The sequence below is a fragment of the Balaenoptera borealis genome, assembly GCF_965194805.1.
Source record: "Balaenoptera borealis genome assembly, chromosome: 2".
NCBI classification, from domain to species: domain Eukaryota; kingdom Metazoa; phylum Chordata; class Mammalia; order Artiodactyla; family Balaenopteridae; genus Balaenoptera; species Balaenoptera borealis.
The window spans coordinates 45,599,199-45,613,933 of record NC_138867.1 but is presented as its reverse complement, the minus strand read 5'-3'; the positions used below and the strand labels follow the sequence as shown (position 1 = coordinate 45,613,933).

Genomic DNA, 14,735 nt, shown 5'->3' with positions numbered 1-14,735 from the left:
CAAGCTAACAACTGAGGATGGAGGTGGGAATAAATGCGGGAGGGGAGGAGAAGGGTGGGGCAGGGCAGGGTGGTGGTGGGCAGGGGTGGATGGAAAATAAACAGAGGAGGCTGGGAGGTGGCAGGCAGACTTCCTGGCTCTGCTGCTGAAATCACACCTACAAAAGACACAGTGAGGGTCCTAGAGAGAAGAGAGGCATTAGTTCCTAACAGTTGGCTTGCAGAACGTATGGGGCAGCTAGTTACCCAGATTAGAAATAGGGGGGTTAAAAAGAAGGGAGAAGCAAATGAGAGAAAATCTTGCCCTGCTGAAGAGGGCGGGGGGCCTCAGTGTGTCCTGGGGGCTGTGAATGAGGACTTTCTCCAAGCTGATTAAATGGAATTAACTCCACAGCCTGGGATCTTACAACCTCCTGTTGCTCTCATCTCTCCAGACCCTTGTTCTACCTCTTCAGAGCCTACTGGAACCCTGAGGAATTTATTAATGAGGTCCAATTACAGAAAATTTCAGGTTTTTAATCAACTTGGGATGCACAGTTGAAGGGTTCAGCTCAACCCCCCTGAGAAAATGTACATTAAACAAGATTTCCGATGAACTGCGCACTTGATTTTCCTACTGCTTCCCCACATCCAGCCCTCTCCCCACTTCCAATCATCTATAGCATCTCCACCCTTGCTCCCCCCATTTCCCCTCTGCCCTCATCTTCCCTCCCCCAGATTTCACAAAGAGCTGTGGACTTCAGCTGCCCCTTTTGAAAAAAACTGCAGGACACACAGAGCTCTGCAAACTGATCGACCGGACTGGTTTCTGCCCAAGCCCTCCCCAGCCCTAATTTGTGGCTTTCACCTAGGTGTGCTGGAAAGACTTTTCCTGGCTGTTTCCACCCTCGTGGACTGCTAGCAAACAATCTTTGTTTCCTCTTGGAGGATATTTTTGAAGGCAGATTAGAGGCTTGAAAAAAACACTTGGAATAACTCTTTAAACAGGTTTTCCAAACACTGGTGGAAGGAAACAAGCGAGGTGGGTGGGAGCATTCAGCCTTGAAGAACGTTCTATTTCTCTCTCATCCTGTGTTGCCTGGGGCCCTGCGCAGCTTGGGTTCTCCCTAGCCTGTGGAAACTTTGCAAACTTCCGGGGCTTGGTCTCTGCGGAGGCTGCTACTCACCCTGGGAGAGCCGGGCCCTCCACCAGCTGCTGTGGGAATGGCACATCTGGCATTCCGGCAGCCACTTCCTCTCCAGGGAAAAGCCAGGGCTCCACCCTCTGTGGTTTCACATCGTGACGCTGGGGCTCCTGGGAAGGGGCAGGAGCGGCTGTGAGCTGTGAACATCCCCCAGAGCTCCTGTGGGGAGGAGCAGCTCCGCTCAGCTGATTAAACATTCTTCATCTGGGGCGGACATTTAAAGGGACCATTGCATGGCATGGCCAGATTTTCCATAGCGGAAAATTCTGTTTAACGAGGTGGGAAGCCCAGTTTAAAAAAAAAAAAAAAAAAAAGCAGCAGCATCTAGGTAGGCTGGACTGTTAGTCCTCAGAGGTAGTAGCTTGAACCTTGACGAAGCAGTTCACTCTAGCTGGCAGGGATCTCTTTAATAAGCCAAGATTCTTTGCGTTGCAAGTGACCGGAAAGCAAGACGAGGGCATTTGTCAGCTCCTGAAATCAGGATGGAAATATAGCTAGGTCTCGGGAATGAATGGCACCTGGGGTGTGCTGGATCTGGCCCCTACTGGTTCTTGAGAGCTGATTGTTCGATTTTCAGGAATTTTGTGAGCCAGTTGTTAAGCAGAGCCTCTGTTAAAAATTAAATTATATAAACTCAGGCTTAAAAGTGATATTAATCACAAAGTTAGTAAATTCTTAAAACTCATCACTTCCTAATTATTTTGCTGCACTTTGCTATTATCTTTGCTCTTGAGAGTCTTTACATCTATTGTATCTGTATGGTGGAAACACTCTAGAATGGTGTGCTGTTGCCCATCACTTTGCAACTCTTATTTTTCAGTGGTATTATGTTGGAAGCTTGAAATGGGCCATGGTAGATGCATTTACACCACAGAAATTCTCAAATGCCGCGAATCAGGGCTTGATCTACTGCTTTGTTGGTTGTCTAGAGTCTAGACTTAAGAATGTGATGGAAAAAAATGTTGATAATGCAAATTAAAAGTATGTCACATCTATAGTTTTTACATTGTGAATGGCATCCAAAAAAATGAGAAAATATCCTTTCCATTTTTGAAAACTATTCTCTGCAATCTTTGATCTAGGACAGATTTACAAATGGCCACTTACCTGGAATATATATCATTAGTTGTGTCCGGCTGGTAGGAACATTACTGTTTTTATTGCCTGTATTTTACCTGGGGGAGAGACAACCACTATCCTCTCTTCATACTGCATTGCTTTTCTTGTTGGTAAAAAAGTGATTTGGGGGTTATCTTGGTGGCCCTCAAATTCCAAGCCAGTGTCTATCTCCAAAGAGTCAGGCAGCGAGTTTGAAGTGTACATGTTTGCTCTCCTTCAGAACCTTCAGTCCACGGCCTTTATCATCACCGTTTCCCACTGATACTAGCAGACAAACTTGGCCCTGTTTCCCGACCTAGGTCATGAGCAGAGCAGCTCCTGAAGTTCTCGTTCAGAATCCTGATTACGGATGATAATCTCTGTGAACCTCCTTGAAGGAGAGCACTTCTGCTGGGAAAGTGTGAGAGCTCCTGTGGATTGGCACAGCTGGTGGGGCAGAGCGGGGTGGGGCAGGACAGAGCAGGGGAGGTGATCCTACACAGGTCATGCAACCCAGGACTACGGAAGGGGAAGGGGTCACTGAAACCATTACTGTGCCTCCACACTGTTTCACCGAAACCATTTAAAGAGCAGCGTATAAAAGGAAGACTTTTAAAAATCGTAATTGTATTCAAGGATACATTCCAATGCCTTATCTAAATCTTTCTTTCTATACTGTAAGTTGATTTCTTCTTATTCAATTTTCCAGGCATCTACCGAAAAAAAATTGTGTTTTAGGTATTGAAGCTTCCGAAAACTCCCCGTTCATCTTCTCTTCTGAACAAAACTTTTTTTAAAAGAACCTTTTAAATTTCTCCCACTGTGGTTTCACGGCATCAGTTTTCAGACATTTGGTTTTTGTCTTTAAGACAAAGGGCTGCTCTAATTTTTCTAATATTTTTAAAAAGATTTGGCCTCGTGAAAACGTTTATACTTTCTTCCTTGCTGATTTCTCCCTTCTTTGAATTTTTAAAAAGATCATGGTCAGTGCTGCATAATTTATTTCTTTCTGTTTGTTTCTTGTGTGGAGCGCTTTTCTACACCCAAGAAAATTATTGGGTTGGCCAAAAAGTTCCTTCGGTTTTAAAGTAACAGTAAAAGACACATTTTCATTTTCACCAAGAACTTTATTGAACAATGTAGTCACCATTTTTTCCACTACCTTCTGCCATTTTTCAGGCAACTTCATAATTCCATCTTCCCAAAACTTTTTATCTGTTTGAGCAAAGAACTGTTCCAGGTGCCTTTTTTTTTTTTTTTTTTTTTTAATTTTATTTATTTATTTATGGCTGTGTTGGGTCTTCGTTTCTGTGCGAGGGCTTTCTCTAGTTGTGGCAAGTGGGGGCCACTCTTCATCGCGGTGCGCGGGCCTCTCACTGTCGCGGCCTCTCTTGTTGCGGAGCACAAGCTCCAGACGCGCAGGCTCAGTAGCTGTGGCTCACGGGCTTAGTTGCTCCGCGGCATGTGGGATCTTCCCAGACCAGGGCACGAACCCGTGTCCCCTGCATTGGCAGGCAGATTCTCAACCACTGCGCCACCAGGGAAGCCCTCCAGGTGCCTTTTACAGTCTTTCAGGGAATTGAAATTTTTCCCATTAAGAGAATTTTGTAAAGACCAAAATAAATGGAAATCTGAAGGTGCAATGTCTGGTGAATATGATGAATGAATCAAAACTTCCTAGCCAAGCTGTAACAGTTTTTGCCTGGTCATCAAAGAAACATGCGGTCTTGTGTTATCCTGATGGAAGATTATGTGTTTTTTGTTGAATAATTCCGGACACTTTTCATCAAGTGCTGCTTTCAGTTGGTCTAATTGGGAGCAGTACTTGTTGGAATTAATTGTTTGGTTTTCTGGAAGGAGCTCATAATAGAGGACTCCCTTCCAATCCCACCATATACACAACGTCACCTTCTTTGGATGAAGACCGGCCTTTGGTGTGGTTGGTGGTGGTTCATTTCAATTGCCCCACAATCTCTTCTGCTCCACATTATTGTACAGTATCCACTTTTCATCGCCCGTCACAATTTGTTTTAAAAACAGAACGTTTTCGGGGACTTCCCTGGTGGTCCAGGGGTTAAGAATTTGCCTTCCAATGCAGGGCATGCGGGTTTGATCTGGTCTGGGAGCTAAGATCCCACATGCCTCGCGGCCAAAAACCAAAACAGAAGACCGAAGCAATATTGTAAAAATTCAATAAAGACTTTTTTTTAAAAATAAATTTATTTCTTTATTTATTTATTGGGTGCGTTGGGTCTTCGTTTCTGTGCGAGGGCTTTCTCTAGTTGCAGCGAGCGGGGGGCCACTCTTCATCACGGTGCGCGGGCCTCTCACTGTCGCGGCCTCTTTTGTTGTGGAGCACAGGCTCCAGACGCGCAGGCTCAGTAGTTGTGGCTCACAGGCCCAGTTGCTCCGTGGCATGTGGGATCTTCTCAGACCAGGGCTCGAACCCGTGTCCGCTGCATTGGCAGGCAGATTCTCAACCACTGCGCCACCAGGGAAGCCCCAATAAAGACTTTTAAAATGGTCCACATAAAAAAAAAAATCTTAAAAAAAAAAAAAGGAACGTTTTCATTATGTTTAAGTAGAGAATTGCATGTGGAAATACGGTCAAGAAGGTTTTTTTGCTTATGTGGAACCCAAACATCAAAGTGATTAACATAACCAAGCTGGTGCAAATGATTTTCAGCCTTGATTTGAATATTTCAAGTATGTCGGCTATCTCCTGCGTCGTAATAACATTGATTGTTCTCAATTAATGTCTCGATTTGATCACTATCAACTTCAACTGGTCTACCTGACCGTGGAGCATCGTCCAGCGAGAAATCTCCAGCATGAAACTTCGCAAACCACTTTTGACACGTTCGATCAGTCACGGCACCTTCTCTGTATACTGCATAAATCTTTTTTTGCGTTTCAGTGCGTTTTTACATTTCTTGAAATAATAAAGCATAATACGCTGAACATGTTGCTTTTTATCTTCCATCTTCAATATTAAAATGGCTACACAAAAATTCACCAATTTTGATAAATTTTTTTTTTACATGCACGCTGATTATGATAGCTGTCACAATACAATCTAACAAAATTGTTTCGAATGAAGTTAAGGACAACTAAGTGCTACTAGAGCCATCTTACAGAAAAAAACAGACGAACTTTTTGGCCAATCCAATATAAGCTATGGAGGACAAATATAATAGATTTTACTTTTCTGTCCCTTAACAACTGCTAAAGTGCCAGAAAAGTAGTTAACATTCGAAATGAACTTGTAGGTTTGCTGGCTTGTTGGCTGACGGCTGCAAGAACTCTTCTTCTTTCTCATGTCTGCCCACTTCTGATTCGCCACTTTTCATCTACTGACGATGGGAGAAATCAAATGAAAAAGCTTATGAGAATTGTGGACAAAGTAAGGGTATCTTATTTCTTTTTTTTTTTTTTTTTTTAATTTAATTAATTATTTATGGCTGTGTTGGGTCTTCGTTTCTGTGTGAGGGCTTTCTCTAGTTGCGGCAAGTGGGGGCCACTCTTCATTGCGGTGCGCGGGCCTCTCACCATCGCGGCCTCTCTTGTTGCGGAGCACAGGCTCCAGACGCGCAGGCTCAGTAATTGTGGCTCACGGGCCCAGCTGCTCCGCGGCATGTGGGATCTTTCCAGACCAGGGCTCGAACCCGTGTCCCCTGCATTGGCAGGCAGATTCTCAACCACTGCGCCACCAGGGAAGCCCCAGTATCTTATTTCTGAGTGATATTCTGAAAGATCTCTTAGGAAAGAAATTCGTGACTATTAGATATAAATGTTTGACATTTCTGTTTTGTCTACTCACAATCTCCCCCAACCCCTGTCCTTACTATTTGGTCATTACCATTGTGGACAAAGAATGTTGCCTGCCATTCCGGGAAACAATGAACGCTGCCCACCATCAAGACATCAGCTACTGATGTAGCAGCAGCCTCCAACCGTCCCCCTCCCCGCCTCTCATCCAGTGTGAGGGGAATTCAGGATGGAGAAAAACAGAGTACTGGTCTTGTATAGTTAAGATGCATATCAAAGGAATAATTTCAGTGAGCCCAGATTCTTACAACTTCCCATATATAGAAAAGCACTAAAATCATTAATTTGAGATGTCTGTTTTTGTGATTAGCAGTCATCTTTGATGTTTGACTACATTGTTTGTTTGTTTCAGCAAAAACTCCTATATATCCTGGCTCCCCCCTTACCTCTTTGGGACAGTCCCTCAGAGCTATCTGAGAGGCTGTCTCCTGGGCTATAGTCCTCAGTAATGTCCCTGAATAAAACACAATTCTCAACTTTTAGGTTGTATGTTTTTTCAGTTGACACCATGTTTTGAATTTGTTGAGGTTCTCAGTAAGAAATGTCACTATCATGGCCTTCCAAGTAAATTTATTAAATTTTTAAAAGTTTTTTTTAAATCCAGAGGATAGGGACTCCTTTTGACTTTCTAACTCCTGACTGATAAATGGTTGGCTGAATTTTTGGTAGAGTTATGAAGAATCTAATGAAAATGTAAGATTTATAATCCAAGGTACACTATTTTGTTTTCAAATAGTTGAAAGGACTAAAGCATTTGCCTTCTAAAAATAATCCAAACAAATCCATAAAGCATGGTAATACATTCAAGTGTCTGCAACACAGATTTATAAGAATTTTTTTCAATAAATCTCTGTAACTAATAACTTAGTATTTGGTATTTAACGAAGTGATAAAGTTCATGACAGTATTCTCCTTTGTTTATAAATACAGGATATGATGGGATTTGGAAAATCAACCCAAGTATACTGAAGAAGGAGAGTTACAACTGCACTTAAATAGAGCTTTCATATCCAGGGATTAGCATTTATGCGAGATAATATTGGATTCGTTCTTATGGAAAACCCAAGTTGGCTTGGCTACTGTGGGCATTGGATAGAGACTTCTTCCATAGCAAGACAACTCCACTAACATTTACTGAGTGCTACTGTGGGCAGTATTCTCATGCAGACTCTCAACCAACTATTAATCAGATAAAATATTGGTTAGTTTCAAAGATCCATTGAAATTAGGGATATAAAGGAAGATATGGCTTTATACCACTAAGCAAGTATTATTGAGTGCCTACTGTGTACCAAGAACTGTAGTATTACTTTACATTCTTGATTATAGATAAGCAAACTGAAGCTCAGGGAGGTTAAGATTATTTGTTTAAAGCCGGAGTTTGTAGTCAGGTCTAACTCCCAAGGCTGAGTTTTCCTTTCCATCCTATTGCCTCCCATGTGGATGAAACCAGTATTTCCTGTCCTGATAGGATCCTTCTCCCTTTCATTGCACTGGGGGTGAAGCTATGATCTGGGAAGGAATTGCACCCACAGCTACATGGGATGGAGACGGAAGAGCTCAGACCTCAGCAATGGCCAAAATACTCTTTGAATGGGAATGTTAGGTCCCTGACTTACAGGAATTTTGAGAGAATTGACACTGGTATTGCAAGAAGTGCCTTGAGATTTTCAGACGAAAGGCTCTAGGTGAGTATTAAGTGTGGCTATTAGAGACAGGCATGGAATTTTATATGAAGGAGAGTGCTTACTAATTAAAAGATAGCTTCTCACTTGTAGATTTGTTTTCTAGTTTAATCTCTTATTGGTGCTATAATAAGGGCTAGCAATGTGCCCAAAGGTTTATGACCAAGGCTCAAAAGCTAAGTCCTGGATAGACCTATGTGCTTAAAATAATAAAAACATTAATAGTAATTACACTAAATCCTGTTTACTCCTTGTCTTTGCTTGAATGGCTTCAGAGTCTCTACAAACTTTAGCCTTTAGTAACTATATTTCATTGGCCTATGACTTATCTGAGAACACTTTAGCAATAATAGGAAATGACAGGACCACAGAATTAATTAGACATTGTCTTCATTTGGAGCATACCTGTTGGGGAGAAGAGAAAAGCTGAATATTTTTTTATGTAGCTTGGATGGCCACAAATCTTCCAACTCCTTTTATCTTCTTAGCCAATCCTGGATCAGCCCTGGAGGTTATTATTATAAAGTTCCCCCCAGGTTAATGTCCCTTTGTCTATTGTTTATTTTTAAATGACCCAGGCAGTGGCTCAGAAAGGAATGCAATTTTCATGAAGCATTTTCCCACATTAAACAATTAAAAATTATTTGGGGGTTGGGGAAGAGAGAGAGAAAGCCAGAGAGGGAACTTGGAGTTTTAGAGAAACTTTTATAGAAATTTGATTGGTATTTTTCTTTTGTGACAATAAATAGAAAGTCAAGGACGTGTCAAGTGCCATGGCCAAGGTCATAGAGTAGATGGGAGCCACTAAATAGGGGTATATATGGACTGACTGGGTCATGATGTGCAATAGTACATGCCTTGTTAAAAGCCATATTTTGATATTATTTATTCTGAGACCCTGGCTTCAAAGACTATCCATAGATACCATCTGCCAGCCTCTTCCTTCTCTCAGCTGTTTCCACTTTCTCTCCTTATAATTCTCACTTTCATTATTCAAAAAGGCAGACAGAGGGCTCCTCAGTTACCTCCCCAACTCATCCATGTTGTGTTAATTAAGGTAATGATAACTGCTGTAATAAACTCACCCCCAGCTGGATACTGGCTTGAACACAATAGACTTGTTCTCCCTTGCTGATGTAAAGTCTAAAACAGATGTCCTGATTGACAGAGTTCCATCCTCCAAGTAGTGATGCAGGAACCTGAGCAACTTTGTCTTCTGGCTTCGCCATCTTTAACGTGTGACTTCCAAAGTCACTCTGGGCATGAGCACCCACCCTCTGGATTGGAAAATAACATGGAGGAACATAGGTGGAAGGTTTTTATGTGCCTGGTCTAGGAACGACCCACATCATTCTGTTTTCCATTAGTTTGGCTAGAATTCGGTCACAAGGCCACACCCTTTGCAAGGGAGTCTAGAGAATGTAGTGGGTTGCATGTCCAGGAAGAAGAAATGGGATTGTTATCTGACCAGACAGCCTGGCTTAGGCCCTTTCTCTAGCTTTGAATCTGTGGCTCCTTTTCTTTTCATCAGTTCTTCAGAGATTCCTTGACTGTTCCTCTCCTTCTATGTCCTCTCAGGAGAGAGTACAGTCGACTCTCCTTAATTCACTTTTTTTCTTATTTATTAATTTAGTATTTATTTACTTATTAAATTGTGGTATACAACCGTCACCACCATCCATTTCCATAACTTTTTCATCTTGCAAAACCAAAACTCTGTACCCGTTAAACAGTAACTCCCCCTTCCTCCCTCCTCCCAACCCCTGGCAACCAACACTTTCCTTTCCATCTCTATGAACTGACCTTTTTATCTTAACATTCTACAAAACCTACCTCAAGATAACAAAGGCCATATATGACAAACTCACAGCAAACATCATACTCAATGGTGAAAAACTGAAAGTGTGGTATTTCCTCTAAGATCAGGAACAAGACAAGGATGTCCACTCTCACCACTATTATTCAACATAGTTTTGGAAGTCTTAGCAACGGCAATCAGAGAAGAAAAAGAAACAAAAGGAATCCAAATTGGAAAAGAAGAAGTAAAACTGTCATTGTTTGCAGATGACATGATACTATACATAGAGAATCCTAAAGATGCCACCAGAAAACTACTAGAGCTAATCAATGAATTTGGTAAAGTTGCAGGATACAAAATTAATGCACAGAAATCTCTTGCATTCCTACACACTAATGGTGAAAAGTCTGAAAGAGAAATTAAGGAAACACTCTCATTTACCATTGCAACAAAAAGAATAAAATACCTAGGAATAAACATTTATGCAGAAAACTATAAGACACTGGTGAAAGAAATTAAAGATGATACCAACAGATGGAGAGATATACCATGTTCTTGGATTGGAAGAATCAATATTGTGAAAATGACTATACTACCCAAAGCAATCTACAGATTCAATGCAATCCCTATCAAATTACCAATGGCATTTTTTACAGAACTAGAACAAAAAAATCTTAAAATTTGTATGGAGACACAAAAGACTCCGAATAGCCAAAGCAGTCTTGAGGGAAAAAAACGGAGCTGGAAGAATCAGGCTCCCAGACTTCAGACTATACTACAAAGCTACAGTAATCAAGACAATATGGTACTGGCACAAAAACAGAAATATAGATCAATGGAACAAGATAGAAAGCCCAGAGATAAACCCACGCACCTATGGTCAACTAATCTATGACAAAGGAGGCAAGGATATACAATGGAGAAAAGACAGTCTCTTCAATAAGTGCTTCTGGGAAAACTGGACAGCTACACGTAAAAGAATAAAATTAGAACCCTTCCTAACACCATACACAAAAATCAACTCAAAATGGATTAAAGACCTAAATGTAAGACTGGACACTATAAAACTCTTAGAGGAAAACATAGGAAGAACACTCTTTGACATAAATCACAGCAAGATCTTTTTGATCCACCTCCTAGAGAAATGGAAATAAAAACAAAAATAAACAAATGGGACCTAATTAAACTTAAAAGCTTTTGCACATCAAAGGAAACCATAAACAAGACGAAAAGACAACCCTCAGAATGGGAGAAAATATTTGCAAACGAATCAACGGACAAAGGATTAATCTCCAAAATATATAAACAGCTCATGCAGCTCAATATTAAAAAAACAAACAACACAATCCAAAAATGGGCAGAAGACCTAAATAGACATTTCTCCAAAGAACACATACAGATGGCCAAGAAGCACATGAAAAGCTGCTCAACATCCGTAATTATTAGAGATATGCAAATCAAAACTACAATGAGGTATCACCTCACACCAGTTAGAATGGGCATCATCAGAAAATCTACAAACAACAAATGCTGGAGAGGGTGTGGAGAAAAGGGAACCCTCTTGCACTGTTGGTGGGAATGTAAATTGATACAGCCACTGTGGAAAACATATGGAGGTTCCTTAAAAAATGAAAAATATAATTACCATATGACCCAGCAATCCCACTACTGGGCATATACCCAGAGAAAACCATAATTCAAAAAGACACATGCACCCCAATGTTCACTGCAGCACTATTTACAATAACCAGGTCATGGAAGCAATCTAAATGCCCATCGACAGACAAATGGATAAAGAAGATGTGGTACATATATGCAATGGAATATTACTCAGCCATAAAAGGGAATGAAATTGGGTCATTTGTAGAGACATGGTTGGATCTAGAGACTGTCATACAGAGTGAAGTAAGTCAGAAAGAGAAAAACAAATATCGTATATTAATGCATATATGTGGAACCTAGAAAAATGGTACAGATGAACCGGTTTGCAGGGCAGAAATTGAGACACAGATGTAGAGAACAAACGTATGGACACCAAGGTGGAAAGTGGCGGTGGGGCTGGTGGTGTGATGAATTGGGAGATTGGGATTGACATGTATACACTGATGTGTATAAAATGGATGACTAATAAGAACCTGCTGTATAAAAAATAAATAAAAATAAAAATAAAAAATTACACTGGGCCACCACATTGATGACAGTATGCTAATTAGATTGGATAAACAGGAAGTAGGAAGTACTCCCCCCACCATCACCTCAAATTGGCTTTAGGCTGATGCTTCCCCTTAATCTCCAGATGAAACGTAAGCTTCTGTCTATGGTCTCTCAAACCCTCTGCATGCTGTCTCACTCCAGTTCTCGGTCCTCAGCCACCATTTAGGTAATACCACTTGCAAAACACTTTTGAACTTGCAGAACAATTTCTCATATGATCATGTGAATCTCATGAACAATCTGAAAGATACACATCATTCATGCCATTTCACCCATGTGGAAACAGATCCAGGGAGAAAAGTGACCTTTCCCAGGTCACACAGAACATATAGGTTGAAGACTTGGCTCCAGTTTATACAGAATAAAGGCTTAAGTTCAAAGCCTGTCACTCCTATGAGTTTCTTAGAGCTCTAAGTTTTTTCCACCTAAACCATTTGTTGCTAGTACTGTCTTCATTTTTCATTCTTGCTGTCTTCATTTTTCCCGCTGCTCCAGCCTTTTACCTCTTCTGTTGTTTCTAGCAAGAACTTAGAGCTCCTTCATGCTCTGCTGTCACATCTTTAAACTCAAGTCTTCGCTGAATGGAATGGAATGCCCCTGGAGGGAGCATATGCTGTATGGCTGAAACTTAAATGGTGAAAAGATTTGTTGACTGGTTACTTATTTATTTTTTCCTCTGAAGTAGGAAAAGTAATGTGTGTGCAGAATGTGGAACTATGGGCATTATATAAACAGAAAGATAGATAAATAAAAAATTAATCCACCACTCAGCAAACAGTTTTTGAGTCCCAGCTAGATAAAATTTGTTTGGACTTGTGAACAAGTTAAAGAATGAATGAGAGTCCCTGCTCTCAAGGAACCTTAGAGTAACAAAACAGATAAGACTAAGGTTTAGATAATGATGATAAAACATGGAAAATGATTAGTGCCAGCAGGAAGCACAAAGTTCACAAGTCACTTCAAAAGATGACTAGCAATGTATTCAGCTGGAGAAGCTGAAGGTCGAGCTAATGAAGGAAGTGAAAATCTGAACTAGTCTTTACATTTATTAATATCATCATTAACTTGACCATTAATCTAAGCACTAATCTACTACTGGTCCACTGCTAGATATATGTCAAAGAACATAATACATGGAGTCCCTATCTTCAGGGAACTCATTATCTAGTAAGGAGGAAAGCCAGGCCACAATGACTACACTGTAAGTATGTAATGACAGTAGGGATAAATGTTATGAAGGAAAAGTACAAGGTGTATAAGAATGTAGAATAGGGAGCTACAACAGGGTTTGCACCAAAGGAATAAGATTTGAATATACTGAGAGAGACGGAGTCGAGGGAGACATCTAGGTGGAAGGAGGAAAGCATGGAACTACACAATAAGACAGTGTAAGTTGGGGTGAAGCGAACAGTAGGACGAGTATTAGTACCAGTCCCCAGGAGAGGCTCCTCCAATGTCAGGAATCTGAACTTGATTTGTTAGAAAATGAGGAAACCCATGTAGTTTGAGGCAATCAAGGAGAACGTGTGTGACCCAGACCAGAGCGAGGCCACGTGAGGAGGAATGACATAGCCCTTGTTTTTGTATATCAAATCATCCTGGTCCACGTGAGAGGCAAGACTAGACAAAATCAGGAGCAGAGCAGGTGGACTCGTGGTACTTTTCCATGGAAATCCTTTCTGCGGTTCGTGACTGAGAGTCTCGGTCTATTTGCTCATCTCACAGTGAGAAGGGCTAGAAGCAGGAGCTTTGAAAGTGGATCAGGAAAGAGGGGAGAGGAATGTATTTTCACATCCATGTAAATCTGCAGATGAAAGATTAGTGCTTCCCAGCACATCCCAGGGCAGTGCAAGGAACAGCCAAGAGGAGTACTGCTGTTTGTTTTACACCTTGGACAGGACAGAACGGAGACCTTTCTCTGGATCCTAAATGTTTTCCTTTGTCTTCCTCAGGTAGAGCGGTTTGGCTGGGCCCACCCGTCTCTGTTCCACCACAATGGATACAGCAGTTTTGAAGTGGGACTATTTACCCAGTGCAGAGAGGGACGCCCCACCAGAGGGAACATCACCAGGTCTCCCTGTACAGTTCTTCCTGAATGTCTTCTTTAGCAAGGTAACACCTGGCACACAGACCCTATCTACTCACTGCATTCCTTACAAACCCAAACCCACTGGTGGGCAGAGTGGTAAGATGGCTGGCCACCGTCCAGATGGTAAACAATAGAGGCAGTTATTATGCAGCCATTAATCTTGTCAATTACATATTAACCCAGGCAGTGGGTAAACAGAAGCACTACCACTCCATTTTTTCGCCTCTCTTTCTCTGCCTTTTTTTCCCCCATAAAATAAAAAGTGACTGCGTCCTACCACGTTCCCAACATCATCACTGCTTCCACTTTTCCATTTATGGAGACAATCATACCAACATTGAAATTCCTTTAACGTGAGTATTGATTTTATCTTTCATTTTTTTGTGATTTCTAATACATACAACACTCTAGTGGGTGCACAGGAAGCTGATTTTTTTCTCATTTTTGTAAATCTATGGTTCCTTTTCCACTTTAAGCTCTCCAGTAGAAAGGAACATACTAATATCAAATATCCTGATTAAGTGGTACAATAATCAGTATGCAGGCGTATCACGTTTTGAAATCTCTTTCTAGTACACCTGCTTATAAGTAACAATTTCCCATTCATATTCATCTAGGTAGATGTCACGCTAAGACATCCTTGTCCGTTAGAAAACCAATAGCAGTTACCTTTGTGGTTAAAGTTGATTAAAGAAAAAAAAAATGGGAACGGTTCAGGAAGCAATTAAACATAACATTGTTCAGCGCAGATGGTGAAGGGGTCAGAGTTTTTCTTCACTGCCTCCAGTCTTTCTTTTTCTCCCTTCAGTGCCCTTGACCTCTCCTTTCCCTCCTCTTTTT

General features: G+C 41.2%; 1 protein-coding gene across 1 annotated transcript in view; it reads left to right on the top strand.

Moving 5' to 3' along the window:
• ANKRD55 (ankyrin repeat domain 55) overlaps positions 1 to 14,735 on the top strand; it is a 502,662-nt gene that overhangs the window by 33,533 nt on the left and 454,394 nt on the right. Inside the window, exon 3 of the mRNA XM_082382340.1 lies at positions 13,759 to 13,918. The gene's annotated coding sequence lies outside the window, so the exon portion shown is untranslated. The remainder of the gene's footprint in view (positions 1 to 13,758; positions 13,919 to 14,735) is intronic.